The 15,553-nt window shown below is 46.0% G+C and overlaps 1 long non-coding RNA gene across 5 annotated transcripts in view; it reads left to right on the top strand.

The window, feature by feature from the left end:
• LOC142908447 (uncharacterized) overlaps window positions 1–15,553 on the top strand; it is an 82,127-nt gene that overhangs the window by 10,377 nt on the left and 56,197 nt on the right. The window contains exon 3 of one of the 5 annotated variants that reach the window (XR_012931783.1): window positions 6,651–9,465. The exons of the other annotated variants lie outside the window; for them this stretch is intronic. This is a non-coding gene — a long non-coding RNA (uncharacterized LOC142908447). Of the gene's footprint in view, window positions 1–6,650; window positions 9,466–15,553 lie in introns of those variants that run through there. 5 annotated transcript variants of the gene reach the window in all.

Genomic DNA, 15,553 nt, shown 5'->3' with positions numbered 1-15,553 from the left:
AAGCCGATTATTTGGTAATAGCTGCTCATTCAGAGGAGGAGTTGGAGACGCTGCTGCTGAGACTGGAGCGTGCCACTAAGAGGTGGGGCCTTACCATCAGCCCCACCAAAACGAAGCACCTGCCTGGGTATTTTGTACCATCGGGCAATCCACCCCCACAACTCCCAATCGGTGATGGGGCAGTTGTGGAGAGATTAGAGCGTTTCCCATACCTGGGGAGTGTGCTTATGACCGGCTCCAGTTTAATAGCAGAGGTCTCACTCCGAATCGGTCGAGCGGCAATATATTTTCATCGGTTGCGTAACGCTGTGTGGAAGCTACCTGGTCTGTCACGCCACACGAAGCTTCGGGTCTTCTCGGCCACGGTCATTCCCTCCCTTCTCTACGCTTGCGAAACGTGGACCCCCCCTAATGGAACATCTTTGCCGGTTAGAAACATTTAGACAGGCCTGCCTACGATCCATCCTGGGTTTAACCAGACTGGATTGTGTGAGGAGCTCACAAATCCTTGAAAGGTCTGGGCAAGGTCCCATCGGTGAGCTCCTCCGGCAGGCAAGGCTGCGATGGCTGGGTCATGTAGCCCGCATGCCCAGCCACCGCATGCCGAAACAGCTTTTGTTTGGCCGGATCGAGGGGGCTAAACGGGCGCCGCATGGGCTAGAGAAGAGATGAAGTGATGTGGTACAGGAGGACGTGGAGCTGAGTGGACTTGCCGATGACTGGTACCAGCGGTGTCAAAATCGGCCTCTGTGGAGGAGGCTCGTGAAGGACGCTACTGGGCAGTTCGAGGTAGTCGCCCTCCAACAACAACAGAGGGCGGAGGAGCGACGCTCACAACAACGAGCGGAGCGCCGGGTGGCTAAAGCACAGCAGGTTGGCACAGTAGGGGGCACAGGTGGTGCATCAGCCAGGCATCTCAGTCATCTCAGTCAGTCGACCCGTGGCACCTGGGTCTGCCCCGTGACCTCCTGCCAGCGGGCGTTCGACACTGCACGTGGCCTCGAGGTGCACATGGCCTGGCACAAGCGTCGTGGTGACGTCACCGCCACTTAGGGGCGAATGGCGGTTGTTACATTCCTGGGTGATTACAGTAGATATACATGTCCTTAACGTTCGTGACGTCACTCCACATCGACCAGCCCCCCTCATTAATATTCATGAGAAGGTGACGTCCTCCAAATGGACACACCCCCACCCCTCATTCATAATCATGAGCGGGTGACGTCACTCCACATCGAACAGCCCCCCTCAATTTAAAGCTTTCGTGACTGCAGAGATTCATCTTCTTGGTTCTTTCGGTAAAGTCACGTAGAATGAAAATAAAATAACAAAAACAGTAAAAAAAATTCTCACGACGTTTCGGCCACATCACAAGTAGCCTTCCTCAGGTGAAGAAACAGAACTGTCGGGAAGACAGCTCTTCAGTGCTAGGCTTAGCAGCGTCTTTTAAGCTGGGTGGGAGAAGCAGAGCGCCTTGACAAAGGCGCTCTGCTTAGCATTAGCATGCTAATTTCTGACTTTAACATCCATGCCAATCCCCCAGTTACATGCTAATTTCTGATTTTAACATCCTGCTAATCCAACACATTAACACAGCTACTGTTGATATGTAAACTCCTTTGTCAAGGCGCTCTGCTTCTCCCACCTAGCTTAAAAGACGCTGCCAAACCTGGCAGTGTTCACTGAAGCGCTGTCTTCCCGACAGTTCTGTGTCTTCACCTGAGGAAGGCTACTTGTGTTGTGGCCAAAACTCCGTAGGAATTTTTATTATTAATATTTTATTTCCATTCTACGTAACTTTACCGAAAGAACCAAGAAGAATCATGAGCATGTGACGTCACTCCACATGGAGCGCCCTCCCCCCTAAATAATCATGAGCAGGTGACGTAACTCCACATCAAACAGCTCCCCTCATTAATATCACTGTGTAACAAAAAAAATAGGTTCCTGGATAGTGTTATTTTCCAATTGCTTATGCCTCAAAAGTACAGAACATCTGTGTGCAATTTGTAAGGACGCGGTGACACACGCATTAATGCAATGAATATCACGTCGTGGTCTGCTTTTTCGCTTGCAAATTTAAGATTTACTGCAATACACCCGTCCTTGGACGGGCAAAAGGCGAGTCTAACAATGGTTCCCTCTCGGTAACATCTGGCAGTTCACCAGTTCAAGCGAGCCTGACTGCTGATGAGACGCTGAAAGACGACGCCTGTTTCAGGGTGCTGCTTGTGTTGAGTTAATGTTGATGATGAGATGCACTCTCAGAAGCTTGTGCGGCTGAGTAGCACCACTCGCATTGTGTGCATGGAGAAGTGGCGATGTGGAGGCTGTACAGCTCGGTTATCTTGTTCCTTGAGCTGCAGCAGCAGCTGTAGTTATGCGTTTGTCCACTAGAGGGCATCACGTGCCTTGTGGAGAACCTGCAGTGCCCCTACATCCTGTAGCCCTGACCCTATAGTCCTGAACTATAGCCCTGATCCTAACCTAATACTTTTGTTGTCCTTCCCCGGCACCTCCGATTAGCACGGTTGGCTATGTACGGTGCGAAAGAAATTCAGCCTTCAATAGCTGCCCCCAGCCATGAGTTATCATTTGTGGTCAATTGGCTTCTGAAAAATTAAGCTAATACCTCATTGGACTTTACCTGATAACATTTTAAAAATTTGCTTGGTTTATTATTTTTTAGTGATTTATTTACTTTTCCTATACCTTGCACTCCGATCGTTTTTTGTTGTATTGTTTGTTGCTGTAACGTACAAAGCCGTCCCTACTGGACATCTCTCAAAAAAGCTGTATAGCTCATTGGATTGCTCCAGTATGATTACATATTCAGATTTTGATTCTTATATACATATCTGGGGCAGCTCGTGTTGGTAGTGAGCCCCGATGAAGGCTAGCAAGGCGCTCGAAGGGGAAGGAATGGGCAGAACAGTGTCTGGTCCTCAGACTCACCAGAGACACTCACCAGGGACAGACTCACCACATATCGACTCACTCACTCACCCACCCACTCATCCACTCACTCAATCACCCACTCACCCTCACCCACCCACCAACCTACTCTCACCCGCTCACCCACCTACTCACCCACCCACTCTCACTCACCCACCCACTCACTCACACACACACACTCACCCATTCACCCATTCACCCAATCACTCAATCATTCAAATACCACTTACCCACGTACTTATTCACTCACTCAATTACCTACTCACTCACCCAGCCATCCACTCACTCACCCACCCACCTACTAACTCACCCACCCGCTCACCCACTCGCCCAACTAACTCATCCACCCACCCAATCACCTCCCCACTCACCCACCACTCATTCACCCACTAATTTACCCACTCACCCATCCAACCACTCAATTACCCACTCGCACACAGACTCACGAACTCACCCATTCACCCAATCACTCATTCAAAAATCCACTCGCCCACAAACTCATTCACCCACTCGCTCAATTACCCACTAACCCACCCAAGCACCAAATAATGTATCCACCTCCCCATTCATTTAATTAGCCACTCAACCACTCATTCATTCAAACTAACTCACTGACCCGCCCACTCGCTCATCCATCCACCTAATCATTCACCTCAACCACCCACTTACTCATTAACACATTCGCACAACCACCAATTTACACACTGATCCACTCATTCAATTACCCATCCACCCATTCAACCACCAACCATCCACTCGCCCAGGCACCAACTCATCCAATTACGCATCCAATTACCCATCCACTCGCCCACATCCACACACCGATGCACTCATTCATCCACCACCTACCCACCCACTTACTCAATTTCCCACTCACCCAAGCAGTAATGTGATAGTGTATTATGTGCAGTCAATGGCAACCGCGCTGAGACCATTAATTCACCAGACTTGAGAACCTGCTTTAATCGTAGGTGAATGCCTGGATTCAACCACATTTTAGTGCTCTGACCTCTGAGCCACTGGACCATCTCTAGACAATCAACACCCCCCCCCCCCTCATGTTAAATACATATGCAGCCTGTTTAGTAAGCAGCATTATTGGAATACTTTGCCAAGGCAATTGGTATTGTGGAGCAGTCCTGCAATTGCTTTCTCATGCCTCTGCTGGCAGGAAGAATTTACACAATAGAGACCTCTAGAAAGGCGTTTGAACGATATTTTGGTCTATTCTTCCATACTCGTCAGATGATTCTGAAGAGGAAGGAGTATCCACACATTTACCCACCACACGCAACTTGCCACTCGATTTTGGTGTACCCAGTTGTACTGCTTGGCGGACAGAGGCAGGGGAACTTAAGATACTCGACCATTTTTTTCTACTGCTGTGCCAGAAGGTGGAACCAGCAATCTCTCTATTGCCAGTGAAGTTTACGAGCCATTGCATCACAGCAGCCCCCTCCAGTATGCAATGCTAAACGAGGGTCTCTCTCTCTGCGTGCACATCAGGGTAATATTTAATGAGGTGGTATGGACGTTTCGCTGCTTCGTGATGGATGTGATGGCAGTGGGAAAGTGGAGCAATGGAACAGCGGGGAATTAGGGCAGAGTGGCACCAAAGCAGAGGGGGCAGTGAGGCAATGGGGCAGAGGGGCAGCAGGACAGCGGAAGCAGCTTGGCAGAGGGGCAGTGGGGCAGTGAAGGGGTGGATGTGACAGACGAATCGCCTGATGATCTTTTCCCACCACTGCTTGTGCACGTTCTGAAGAAGGGCCATTGCCTGAAACTTCTCATGACATAATTGTCATTGTACCGCCGCACACACAGCCAGGACACTGCACACGAGCCAATGCACATTGAACCAACCCAGGCAGCGCTCACAAGCAATTCAAAGTTACATTGTTTCCTCATAGGTTTATGTCATAAAGTTTATAATCAAAACAACAATGATAATTATTACATAATGCATTGGATTGATCCTAACTCTTAACAGAGTTAGTCTGTTGGCAGCAGTCAGTGTCCAGTGCAGTCCTGGCATCTGCTGCTCAGTTTCCTTCCCCGGCTGCGGTCCCAGTGGCACCTCCATCACCCCAACTGTGCGGTCGACCGGCCGCAACCAAACAGCATCGTGCTGCGGAAGAGCGCACGGATCGCGTTCGCCACACGAGCCAGGCCCTTTCGTTCCTGCACTACCACCGCCTCCTGCCACTCTGTCTCCTCCTCTGTCTCCTTCCCCGTCGCCTCCTCTGTCTCCTCCGTCTTTTCGACCTCCTGCATCACCATCTCTTCCACCACCACCATCTTCTCCTTTTCCTCCTCCACAGCCATCTTCTCCTCCATCTCCTTGTCGTCCTCTTCGTCCTCCACCGCTATCTCCTCATTTGTCTTCTCCAACTCCCTCTCCACCTTCTCCATTTCCTCTTTCACCTCCTCCTTCACTTCCTCTTTCATCTTCTTCTCCACAACCTCTCCTCTTCAACGGCCTGCGAGGATTCCTGCGCTGGCTCCGGTCTGTGAAGAGACGCGCATGACACCGTTCAACCTTCCTGCTATGGCAGACATCGCAGTCGTCTCCTTATAATCTGTAGGTGGACTGTGTGGCGGATTAATTCGAATTTAATAACCACACAACATCACAATCGGTGAGTACGCTTGGCATCGGAGTTGTCATTCTCTCAATGCAAGGCTAGCACGAAGAAAGGTGCTGCTGAATCTAACACAGACTGCTGTAGTGGCTGCCATTGCTGTATAAATCCAATCGAATTACTTGCAGTGACATTTGTATGTGTATTATAATTGATCCCTGGCACACAATGGCATACTCATTTACAATGACATCAGGGGAGATTTTTAATGTCTGCTACGAAGGAGAGGGTGTGCGTGTCTTTGTGGTTTACGCAGCAGCAGTAATACCCAGCGCAGGACGCCAGAGCTGAACTATAAGCAGTGAGTGGTGAACCCGCTATCGCTGGCCCGCTTCACGCATGCACGATTGTGGAAAATATCTATGGTGATTCGTGGTCGACTAAGGTGCCCCCTTTGACTTTGATGGCATCTCAGAGCGCTTTACACGTGATGAGCCACTCACATCTTGCATTTCTCGTCTCAATGCATTTGAAAGGGGGCTCCCCCCTCCTCCCAATGGTAGCTATCCTCGTGCAGTAAAAATACACTTGGTAGTTGGCCAGGAAACGGGCATTAGTCTGGCAACAATATAGTGGATGTAGGGTTACATGGTGAATGTATGACCGCATTGTTACGTGGTCTCACCCAGAAACCAATTTTGGAGAACATTTCTATCGCCGAATGTACATGTGGGGTTTGCATTGTCTGTTTGTGCGGGTGGCAGAGCTGGAACATCTTTGCCTCATAGCTAGAGGGATCTGGGTTCGATTCCCAACTTGGGCCACTTTCTCTGTGTGGAGTTTGTTCTCTCCCCCTGTTCTGGGTGGGCTCTGCAGCTTTCTCCCCATAACTGAACCCACATAAGCAATGCAAATCAATCAATTGGGATCGCAAACAAGTCATTTTGTTCCCGATTACTAACAACTTGGCAGGACCCTGCTGAAAAAAGGTCTTGAGACTCGGTGATGCTTATCCTGCGTAAACAATAATAATAAATACACACAGGAGACACGCAGAGTTGCTTACCCTGGCTCAGCGGCTCCTTCTCTAAAGACATCTTCTCCAATGTGCAGTGTGATTGGGCCCTGCACAGGAGTGGTGCTGGTGGTGCTGGTGGTGCTGGTGGTGCTGGTGGTGCTGGTGGTGCTGGTGGTGCTGGTGGTGCTGGTGGTGCTGGTCCGGAGGCAGTGGTGCTTCAATTTGGTGATGCGCTTCTCCTCCTTGAGACGTTTCACTTCCATGAAATGCTTTAACTGATCGAGGCGCTTCTCCATGAGGTGGTTCACATCTTTGAGGCGCTTTTCCACTGAGCGCTTCACTTCCTCGAGCCGCTTCTCCTCTGCAAGGTGCTTATCCTCTGCAAGGTGCTTATCCTCTGCAAGGTGCTTCTCCTCTGCAAGGTGCTTCTCCTCTGCAAGGTGCTTCTCCTCTGCAAGGTGCTTCTCTTCCTCGAGACGTTTCAGCTCGCCGAGGTTATTCACCTCCCGAATGCTCCTCTGGTTCTTGGGGCGCCTACACTTGAGCTGCTTCTATTCATACATATGCGCAACGATAAGCACAGGAACATTCAGACATGCACACACATGCACAAAATCATACACGCACGCAAACATGCATTTCCACCCATACACAAATGCATACTCGCACACCTATGCATGGACGCAAACATGCATATTGACTCATCCAAATATGCTGAGCACATACACAATCACCCGACGTTAAAACAAACCTTTACCAATCAGTACTTTTGAACACAGAATTAATGTAGCCCTAACCCCTAATTCACCTAAACCCTACGAACTAATGATACATGTTACACCCTGGTATATTCCCACAGACACCTATCGACCCCACAGACCTCATGAACCCCATTGAGTCCTTGATCAACTGCGATAATTTAATGGCGATTGTTATCAACATTCATCACGGGCAATAGGTGCCAGAGAATGTTCCATTGTAAGGATCTAGCTGCCCATAATCTAGAAAAATCTGAAGGCAGCGCTCATAGTGGGCAACTGGAATAGCACCTTCCAATGAGCTCACAGACTGAGGTCGCGTCACTGCCTGAAAAAAAGGCCAATTTATGTGCATGCACGAGTGGAATATGGCATGACATGGTGGCAAGATGGGGTGATGTCGGGAGATGATGTGGTGGTATTTAGATGTGATGTGTTGGAATGTTATGGAGAGATGGTGTCATGTGGTGGTGTAGACACATGGTGAGGTTCTATGATGGGTTATTGACTGAATGGTGGGGTGGTATGATGGGAAAGGTGGTGTGGAGAAATGGTTTGATGTGATATGTAGTCATGTTGTAGTTTGATCGTGTGGTGGCATGGTGTGCTATCGTGTACAGACGGTGTCTTTGACCCTCACCGAACACATACACACCTTTTGGTCGCCATTCTTGTCACTTTGGTTCGGGAAAGGGTCAACTCTGTCCATAATGTCCCCCCACGTGGTCGTTTGGAGCTGCGACTTCCGGGCTACGGAGCACAGACATTTCATTCAAAGGATGAGTAATGGATTAGAGAACGAAGCACATGGAGATTTCACAGAACTCATTCTGAGATCCCTCTTACCTCTTATCACACTACAGGCCCTGCTATTGAGAAATATTCATCACATGGCATTAACACTTTACATGTCATATTTTTGTGAGCATGTTGAGATCATTCATTCCATAAACTTGAGACCCTAGTTTAATTATAGGTTGCTGAAACCCAGAGCTTAACCAACGTTCTCTGCCATGCTGGATCCCTTACCCACCAAGCCAGTTCTACTGAATGTCATTATTAGGGAGTTCTCCTCTGCATTTCGAAGTAATTTGTGAAAAGTAAGTTTATAGCTCATCAAAATCCTCCAGAATATATAAATATTCTGATTTTAACAAACTATTTCATGTAGGTATATGTAAGTTACTCTCATAGTGCTCCAAGATATCAGACCACTTAAGGTCTGTCCATGGTGTCGGTGATGTGTCTGTTTGATGGTGGTGGCCTGGAGGGGTTAGAACAAGGATCAAATTTATCAACTCAACGAATCACTCATCCTCTCAATTATTACCATTTCCCACTCACAGTACCAGTTCACTCACTCTTGTGCATGTTGATTTACAAGCCCCTTCATTTACTTGCTTACTGCCAACTCACTCACTTGTGCACCCACTCACTCATTCACTCACCCACTCACACGTTTATTCCAATCCACTATTCCATTGAACATAATCGTCAGACTTAACCATGTTCATGTAGAACCCATTTGTATTAATCCACTGGTTGATAAAGGCCTCTCAATGCCTCATGGATGATGACGGGTTATGTAACCAACCCACACTGACGCTGGTCAGTGTGGGTTGGTGAAGGTCGGCGAGACTGCAAAAGAAAATATATTTCTGCACTGCCCTCCAATGCTCACAATGGCTATTACACCATTTATAGCACGTGGTGGCCACCCAATGCTAGGACATCCAATCACTCCCCAAGCTAGACCCTGCTTAGCTTCTGAGACCTGATGAAATCAGGAACATAACGGGTAATCTATTCATAGGTCAACCAATCGAATAACCTGAGCAATATCCCTCGCCCAAACATCAAATACTATTACTCAAGCATAACCCAAACACCTGATAGGCAACCCTAACCCGTCATACCGAACACTAACCCTTAATACACAAACCCTAACACACAACCGTAACTCTAACTCCTAAACCGTAACTGTATCACACTTGCCCGTATGGCAAACTCCAACCTCTAATTATAACTGTGAACTCTAACCCTTCACTCTATCCCAGTGGTTCTTAACCTTGTTGGAGGTACCGAACCCCACCAGTTTCATATGCGCATTCACCGAACCCCTCTTTAGTGAAAAATAAAATGTGATTTTTTTCAAATTCAAGACATAGATATGTTTTTTACTGGTACACAAAATGAGCCGTGCATGAACATTACCTTGTTCAAAGAATAAAACCAACACAATGCATAAACTCACAACAAATTACATACCTGGAAATCAATGACTTCTGCTGTTGCCTTTGAGAGATCAGTTCAGATATGCGTGGCTTCACCTTCGCAAGTGCCACTCGTGTCATTTTCACAGCAAAGTCTGTTCCTTTTCTTCGTTTTTATGTCCAGCATCCTCGAAAAGGATTGCTCACAAAGATATGTTGTAACAAATGGTATAAAAAAATCCAGGGCTTTCTTAGCAATAACTGGATACTTGTTCATTTGTCGACACCAAAACGTTGAGAGCGTTGTTCTGAAGAGTTGCTGTTGAACCTGGCTCTGCTGAATTTCAATGATTTCGTCGAGGAATTCATCATTGACATCTGCTGTTTCAACAGCAAACGTGAACGGCTGTCTCACCCATGCTGGATATGACTCTCTTGTAGGGAAATATCCGTCGAGAGACTTTGCAAGCTCATCTAAGTGCGTGGCAATTGTTTGCTTCAGTTCCGTGGATACAGAAATATCTCCGATTCCAGACACATCTTCGATCTTACTTGCACAGTCGTCCAGAAGCGGGAAGTTTGCGAAGTTATTGTTCTCTGTTCGTCGTTTCCATAACGGTAGCTTTTTTTGAAAAGCCTTCAGGTGTTCTTCCGCTTCCATGATATTGACTCCACCACCCTGCATCTGCTGATTGAGATGATTGAGAGCTGCGAATATATCAGCCATGTACGCTAAAATGAGAATGAACTCAGGATTTTTGAAGCAATCTGCATGGCAGTGTTGGTGCTCTTGCAAAAACAGGGCTAATTCCACACGCATGGCAAAAACACGATTCAGCACCTGTCCCCGGGATAACCACCGAATATTAGAATGGAGCAGAAGTACCTCAAATTCAGAGCCCATTTCCTTACACGGCTCACTGAAGATGCGGTGCCTCGGAGCACTTTTTCGCACGTAGTTCACACATTCCACCACAGTTTTTAATACTTCTGCCATTTTTGGAGGTAATGTTTTTGTTGCCAACGCATGCCTGTGCAGAATACAATGCGTCACAATGATGTGTGGTGCATCGGCCTTTACTAGCGCACCAAAACCAGACTTTCTTCCCAGCATGACTGGAGCTCCGTCCGTACAAACTGCAGAAACCATATCCCATGAAAGATTGTTGTCTCTGAAGAAGTCATCCACAAGCTTCTTCACATCGGCTGCCTTCGTTGTTGTTGTAAGAGGCTTACAAAATAAAAACTCTTCTTTTATCATGTCGTCTTTCACATAGCGTACAAAAACAGCAAGCTGGCTTAGATCAGAAACGTCTGTGGTTTCGTCGAGTTAAAAGCTGAATTTTGCCGGGCTTGAAATCAGATCCGCGACTACTTGAGCCAAGATGTCTTTACTCATGTCTTCTATTCTGTCACTGACGGTGTCATTTGAAAGGGGAATTTGGGATAATTTACCTTCGCCGCTGTTCCGAGTATCAGATTCGCCATCTTTAATGCAGCTGGTTTCACAAGTGTTTCACCAATGGTGTGTGGCTTGCCCTGCTTTGCGATCAGGTAAGCAACTTCGTACGATGCTGTCAGGATTGGTTTGTTAACAGGTACAAATCCAAGAGCAGGCAGAGTGGCCCTTTCATCGAATCTGGCTCTCTTCACCCTGAATTCAGCAAGTGTTGTGTTCTTGTATTCCCCGTCTCCATGCAGCTTCAAGAAGTGTTCCTTTAGTTTTGCCGGTGCAAGACTAGAGTTGCTCAACTTGGCGTTGCAAATCATGCAGATAGGACGCTCACTCCCATCACGTTCCGTGATACATGAGAATCCATGTTGTACATATTCGTCCGACCACTTTCTTCTTTTGCCCGACATAGTTAGTATGGATAAAATATTAAAGAAATCACACGACGTACGACAACAACAGTCACACGTTGACTACTGAGTACGCACTAAATTCCCCGCAGCGCTGACTGGCCAAGCAGTGTAGCATGATCATCTGCAACCAGTGATGGCCAAGCGGGCCGTGTGGGTCATCACAAATTTACACAATAATTCAAGTGTGTCCGGACCTCCGTGGCGGGGGCTCTGCCGAACCCCTGAGATCGACTCGCCGAACCCCTGGGGTTCGATCGAACCCAGGTTAAGAACCACTGCTCTATCCCCAAACACTAAAACTCAGCCTGTAGCCCATAACCACAACTTTTCACCCCTAATAATTAACAACAATCCCTGATCATTTTTAAAACGCCCGTATCGGGCTCACTTTTCAGATGTGAAGACCAGGCTCACAACTGACGAGATTAACTTTACTTTTATCACCGGTTGTGCATCTTTTAAAAACTAGAATGCGAAATAATCGCGTCCAGTTGCACATTATTTAATTGTAAATGCATTTACATAATTTTGCTTTACAAACAATGTTTTCCATCAATTAAATAATTGTTGAATAACAAGACAAAATGCAGGAGCATCTGCATTATTATGAATAAACTATTGTAACATTTACAATATTATAGAAATAAAAGTGAAAATAATAAATTGTGTCAAGCAGACCATCATACACTGCAACACATAAATTAACAATTGAGAATTGTTTAATGATTAATGTTCACCTTTTTTGCATGCCGTTTCTATTTGAAACTAATTTTTACAACAATGTAAGAAATATCTACATCAATATTAATTCTACCGTCAAGAATCACAATATCCACGACATTGTAGTTTGATTTTCTGATAATATATGCTAAAATTGTATATGTAAAAGTATTTGTTACAACACGTTACCATAAGCTGAGCCAAACCCCTCATGCTCATGTAGTGAGTGAGACCCCCACACCCTTGAAAGCTTCAATAATAAACCCCATTAACACGCAAACAATCCTTAAACCACCCCTTTCAGGCTCACCGGTTAAATGATGTGCAGGCTGACAACTGCTGAGATTAATTTCAGTTTCATCAACAAAAATAACAAGAGATCCCACCAACAGCCTGGTCACCAAAACGAACAAAATCATCTCTGATTCAACAGCATTAATTGATGAGAACAAACAGTTCTCGTTGAAACCCTCTGCTGCCAGACCACCAAGATGATATGGTCTTCCGAAGATACACCCCTTTGTCCCATCGTCTCTACTATCAGCTCCCCCACCTACAAACTGGCACGTTTTCTGGCTGATATACTGCGACCTTTCACTGGAAAAACCACCTCTGCGGTACTAAATTCTACTCACCTGGTATCGACAATCAAAGGCATTTCCCTGTCGCCAGACGACCTGCTTGTCAGTTTTGATGTGGTGTCCTTGTTCACCAAAGTCCCGGTACCTGACACCATCGCTATCATTGAAGACCTGGTTCATCAAGGACTGCATACTGATGTACCCCCCCTGGTGAGACATTGCTTAACCAACACATACTTCACCTGGAATGGAACTTTCTACAAACAAACTGAGGGCACCCCAATGGGCTCCCCCCTATCTCCGGTTGTAGCCAACGTATTCATGGAAAAATTTGAAACTGACGCCATCCAGACTGCCACTCTACGCCCGACCTTATGGAAGAGGTACGTTGATGACACCTTTGTCATCTGGCCACATGGCCATCCTGCTCTAGACCAATTCCGCGACCACATCAATTCCATACACCCAGCCATCAGATTTACCATGGAGGTCGAAAAAGATGGCAAACTACCCTTTCTGGATGTCTTAATTAAAAGGAGACATGATGGTTCAATGAGCCACTCTGTCTACAGGAAAGCTACCCATACAGATGCTTACTTGAAACCGGATTCCCACCACCATCCATCCCAGAAGAACTGCCTCATCAAGACTCTATACCATAGAGCCCAATGCATTTCCGACCAGGAACACATTACCAGTGAACTCAAGCACGTACACCAGGCTCTCAGGGCTAATGGCTACTCCGACTACACAATCCGCAAAGCCATCACTCCAGTCATGAAGAAGGATCCTCTTGTGGAGCCACTCAAAACCATCACCTTACCCTACATTGCAGGGGTCACTAAAAAGATCTCCAAAATCCTGAATAAACACAAGATCCAGGTCCGATTCAACACAGTACACAAAATCCGTGATTTAGTTCCATCTGTAAAAGATGCTCTTCCAGACATACAGTACCCGGGCGTTTACAAACTAAAGTGCTCTGTGGTAGTAGCTACATTGGAGAAACCAAAAGACATATCTCGGACCGCATCCGCGAACATAAAGCAGACTTGAAACACGGCAAGACGAACTCCTCTGCCGTGGCAGATCACTGTTACAATTCAGTGGGCTCACATGACATTGACTTCTCCAAGACGGAGGTTCTTTGCAAACCAACTGGCTACCATGAGAGATTCGTTCATGAGGCCATTCACATATACAAGCACAGAGACAATTTCAACCGAGAAGATGGATTCAGGCTTAGTAACCACTGGAAAGATGTTTTAAATCATTTCTGTTCTTAATTAATTGTAATTTTACGATGACCTTCAGACTGCAGCTCTTTCGCCAGCATTGCCTCTTAATACCTCTCACACCACGGTTAATGGTATGGTTTACAACATGGAGTATACTAGGGCTTCGCAGCTGTCTCTCTCCCCCTCCTCTGTTCCGACCATGGACGAACTCGTCCGTCTGAACGGGGCCCGTAGCTATCCGTGGTACGGAAATTTGAGGGTAAGAATCCACCCATTTTTTCGCCATATAGCATTGTGATATATAACGACTTATGGTTGGTAGCTTAGCTGATTGGAGAATATAGAGTTTATTGATAACATGAAGGTAATTTATATTTTAGTTTTTATTGGTTCACTATATAGTACTGTGAATAGCTCAGATGTGTAGGCATTTCTGTGACCAGTCACAAGCTAATCATTCAGCCTTTTCAATGCTAAATTTTATGCTAATTCCTTCGTCAAGGCTCTTTGTTCCTCTCACACAGCTTAAAAGCCGTGATCTGAACGTGGCTCTCTCACTCCAGCGCTGTCCTACCAGACAGTCTCGCTCCCTTCACCTGATGAAGGCCGCTTGTGTTGTGGCCGAAACGTCGTGAGAATATTATTACGTTATTTTATTTTATCAATTTATTATTTTATTCTCATTCTACGTGACTTTACCGAAAGAACCAAAGAAGATGAATCATTGCAGTCACGAAAGCTTTAAATCGAAAAATATTACAGAAATAAAATAGAAAATCATGAATTGTATCAAGCAGACGATCATACACTGCCACACAAATTAACAATTGGGAATTGTTTAATGATTAATGTTCACCTTTTTAGCATGCCGTTTCTATTTGAAACTAATTTTTACATCAATAATCAGTCACACAAAACGACAATGTCAGAGAAATATCCACATCAATATTAATTCTACCGTCAAGAATCCAAGAATCACAATATCCACGACATTGCAGTTTGATTTTCTGATAACATATGCTAAAATTGTATATGTGTTGTAACAAATACTTTTACGTTACGTTAAGCTAAGCTAAACCCCCAAACCCCTCGTGCTCATGTAGTGAGTGAGACCACCACACCCTTGAAAGTCTCAATAATAAACCCCAATTAACACGCAAACAATCCTTGAACCACCCCTTTCAGGCTCGCCGGTTAAATGATGTGCAGGCTGACAACTGCTGAGATTAATTTCAGTTTCATCAACAGTAGTGGAGGCTTTAATAACCACGAGGCTAAATAATATCACGCTTATTTTAGCTGAGACAAGAAACACAGCCACCAATAAACACAGCTCTTCCAATATGAATGACACGTGGTGCATGACGTCATAGACATCATGATGTCAAAGGTACCACCCACATGACTGTGACATCACATACTGGAGTCAACTACGTCATCAGCCAGGATCTGAATGTAATGCAACTCCTATTATTTAGGGCATAATTGTCCCAGAAATAAGAAAACGATGATGGTGAAAATTGTATTCATATTCTAGATGACATAAACTAGCTAGTTAGCAAAAGTTTAAATGGATACACGCTTGCGGTCTCAACAAAATATCAGCGAATATGCGAAGCAAC

The sequence above is a fragment of the Petromyzon marinus genome, assembly GCF_048934315.1.
Source record: "Petromyzon marinus isolate PM22_M1 ecotype Great Lakes invasive population chromosome 84 unlocalized genomic scaffold, UKy_Petmar_22M1.pri1.0 chr84_unloc.3, whole genome shotgun sequence".
NCBI lineage: Eukaryota > Metazoa > Chordata > Hyperoartia > Petromyzontiformes > Petromyzontidae > Petromyzon > Petromyzon marinus.
The sequence above is the reverse complement of the archived record's forward strand: the minus strand, read 5'-3'. Positions and strand labels throughout refer to the sequence as shown.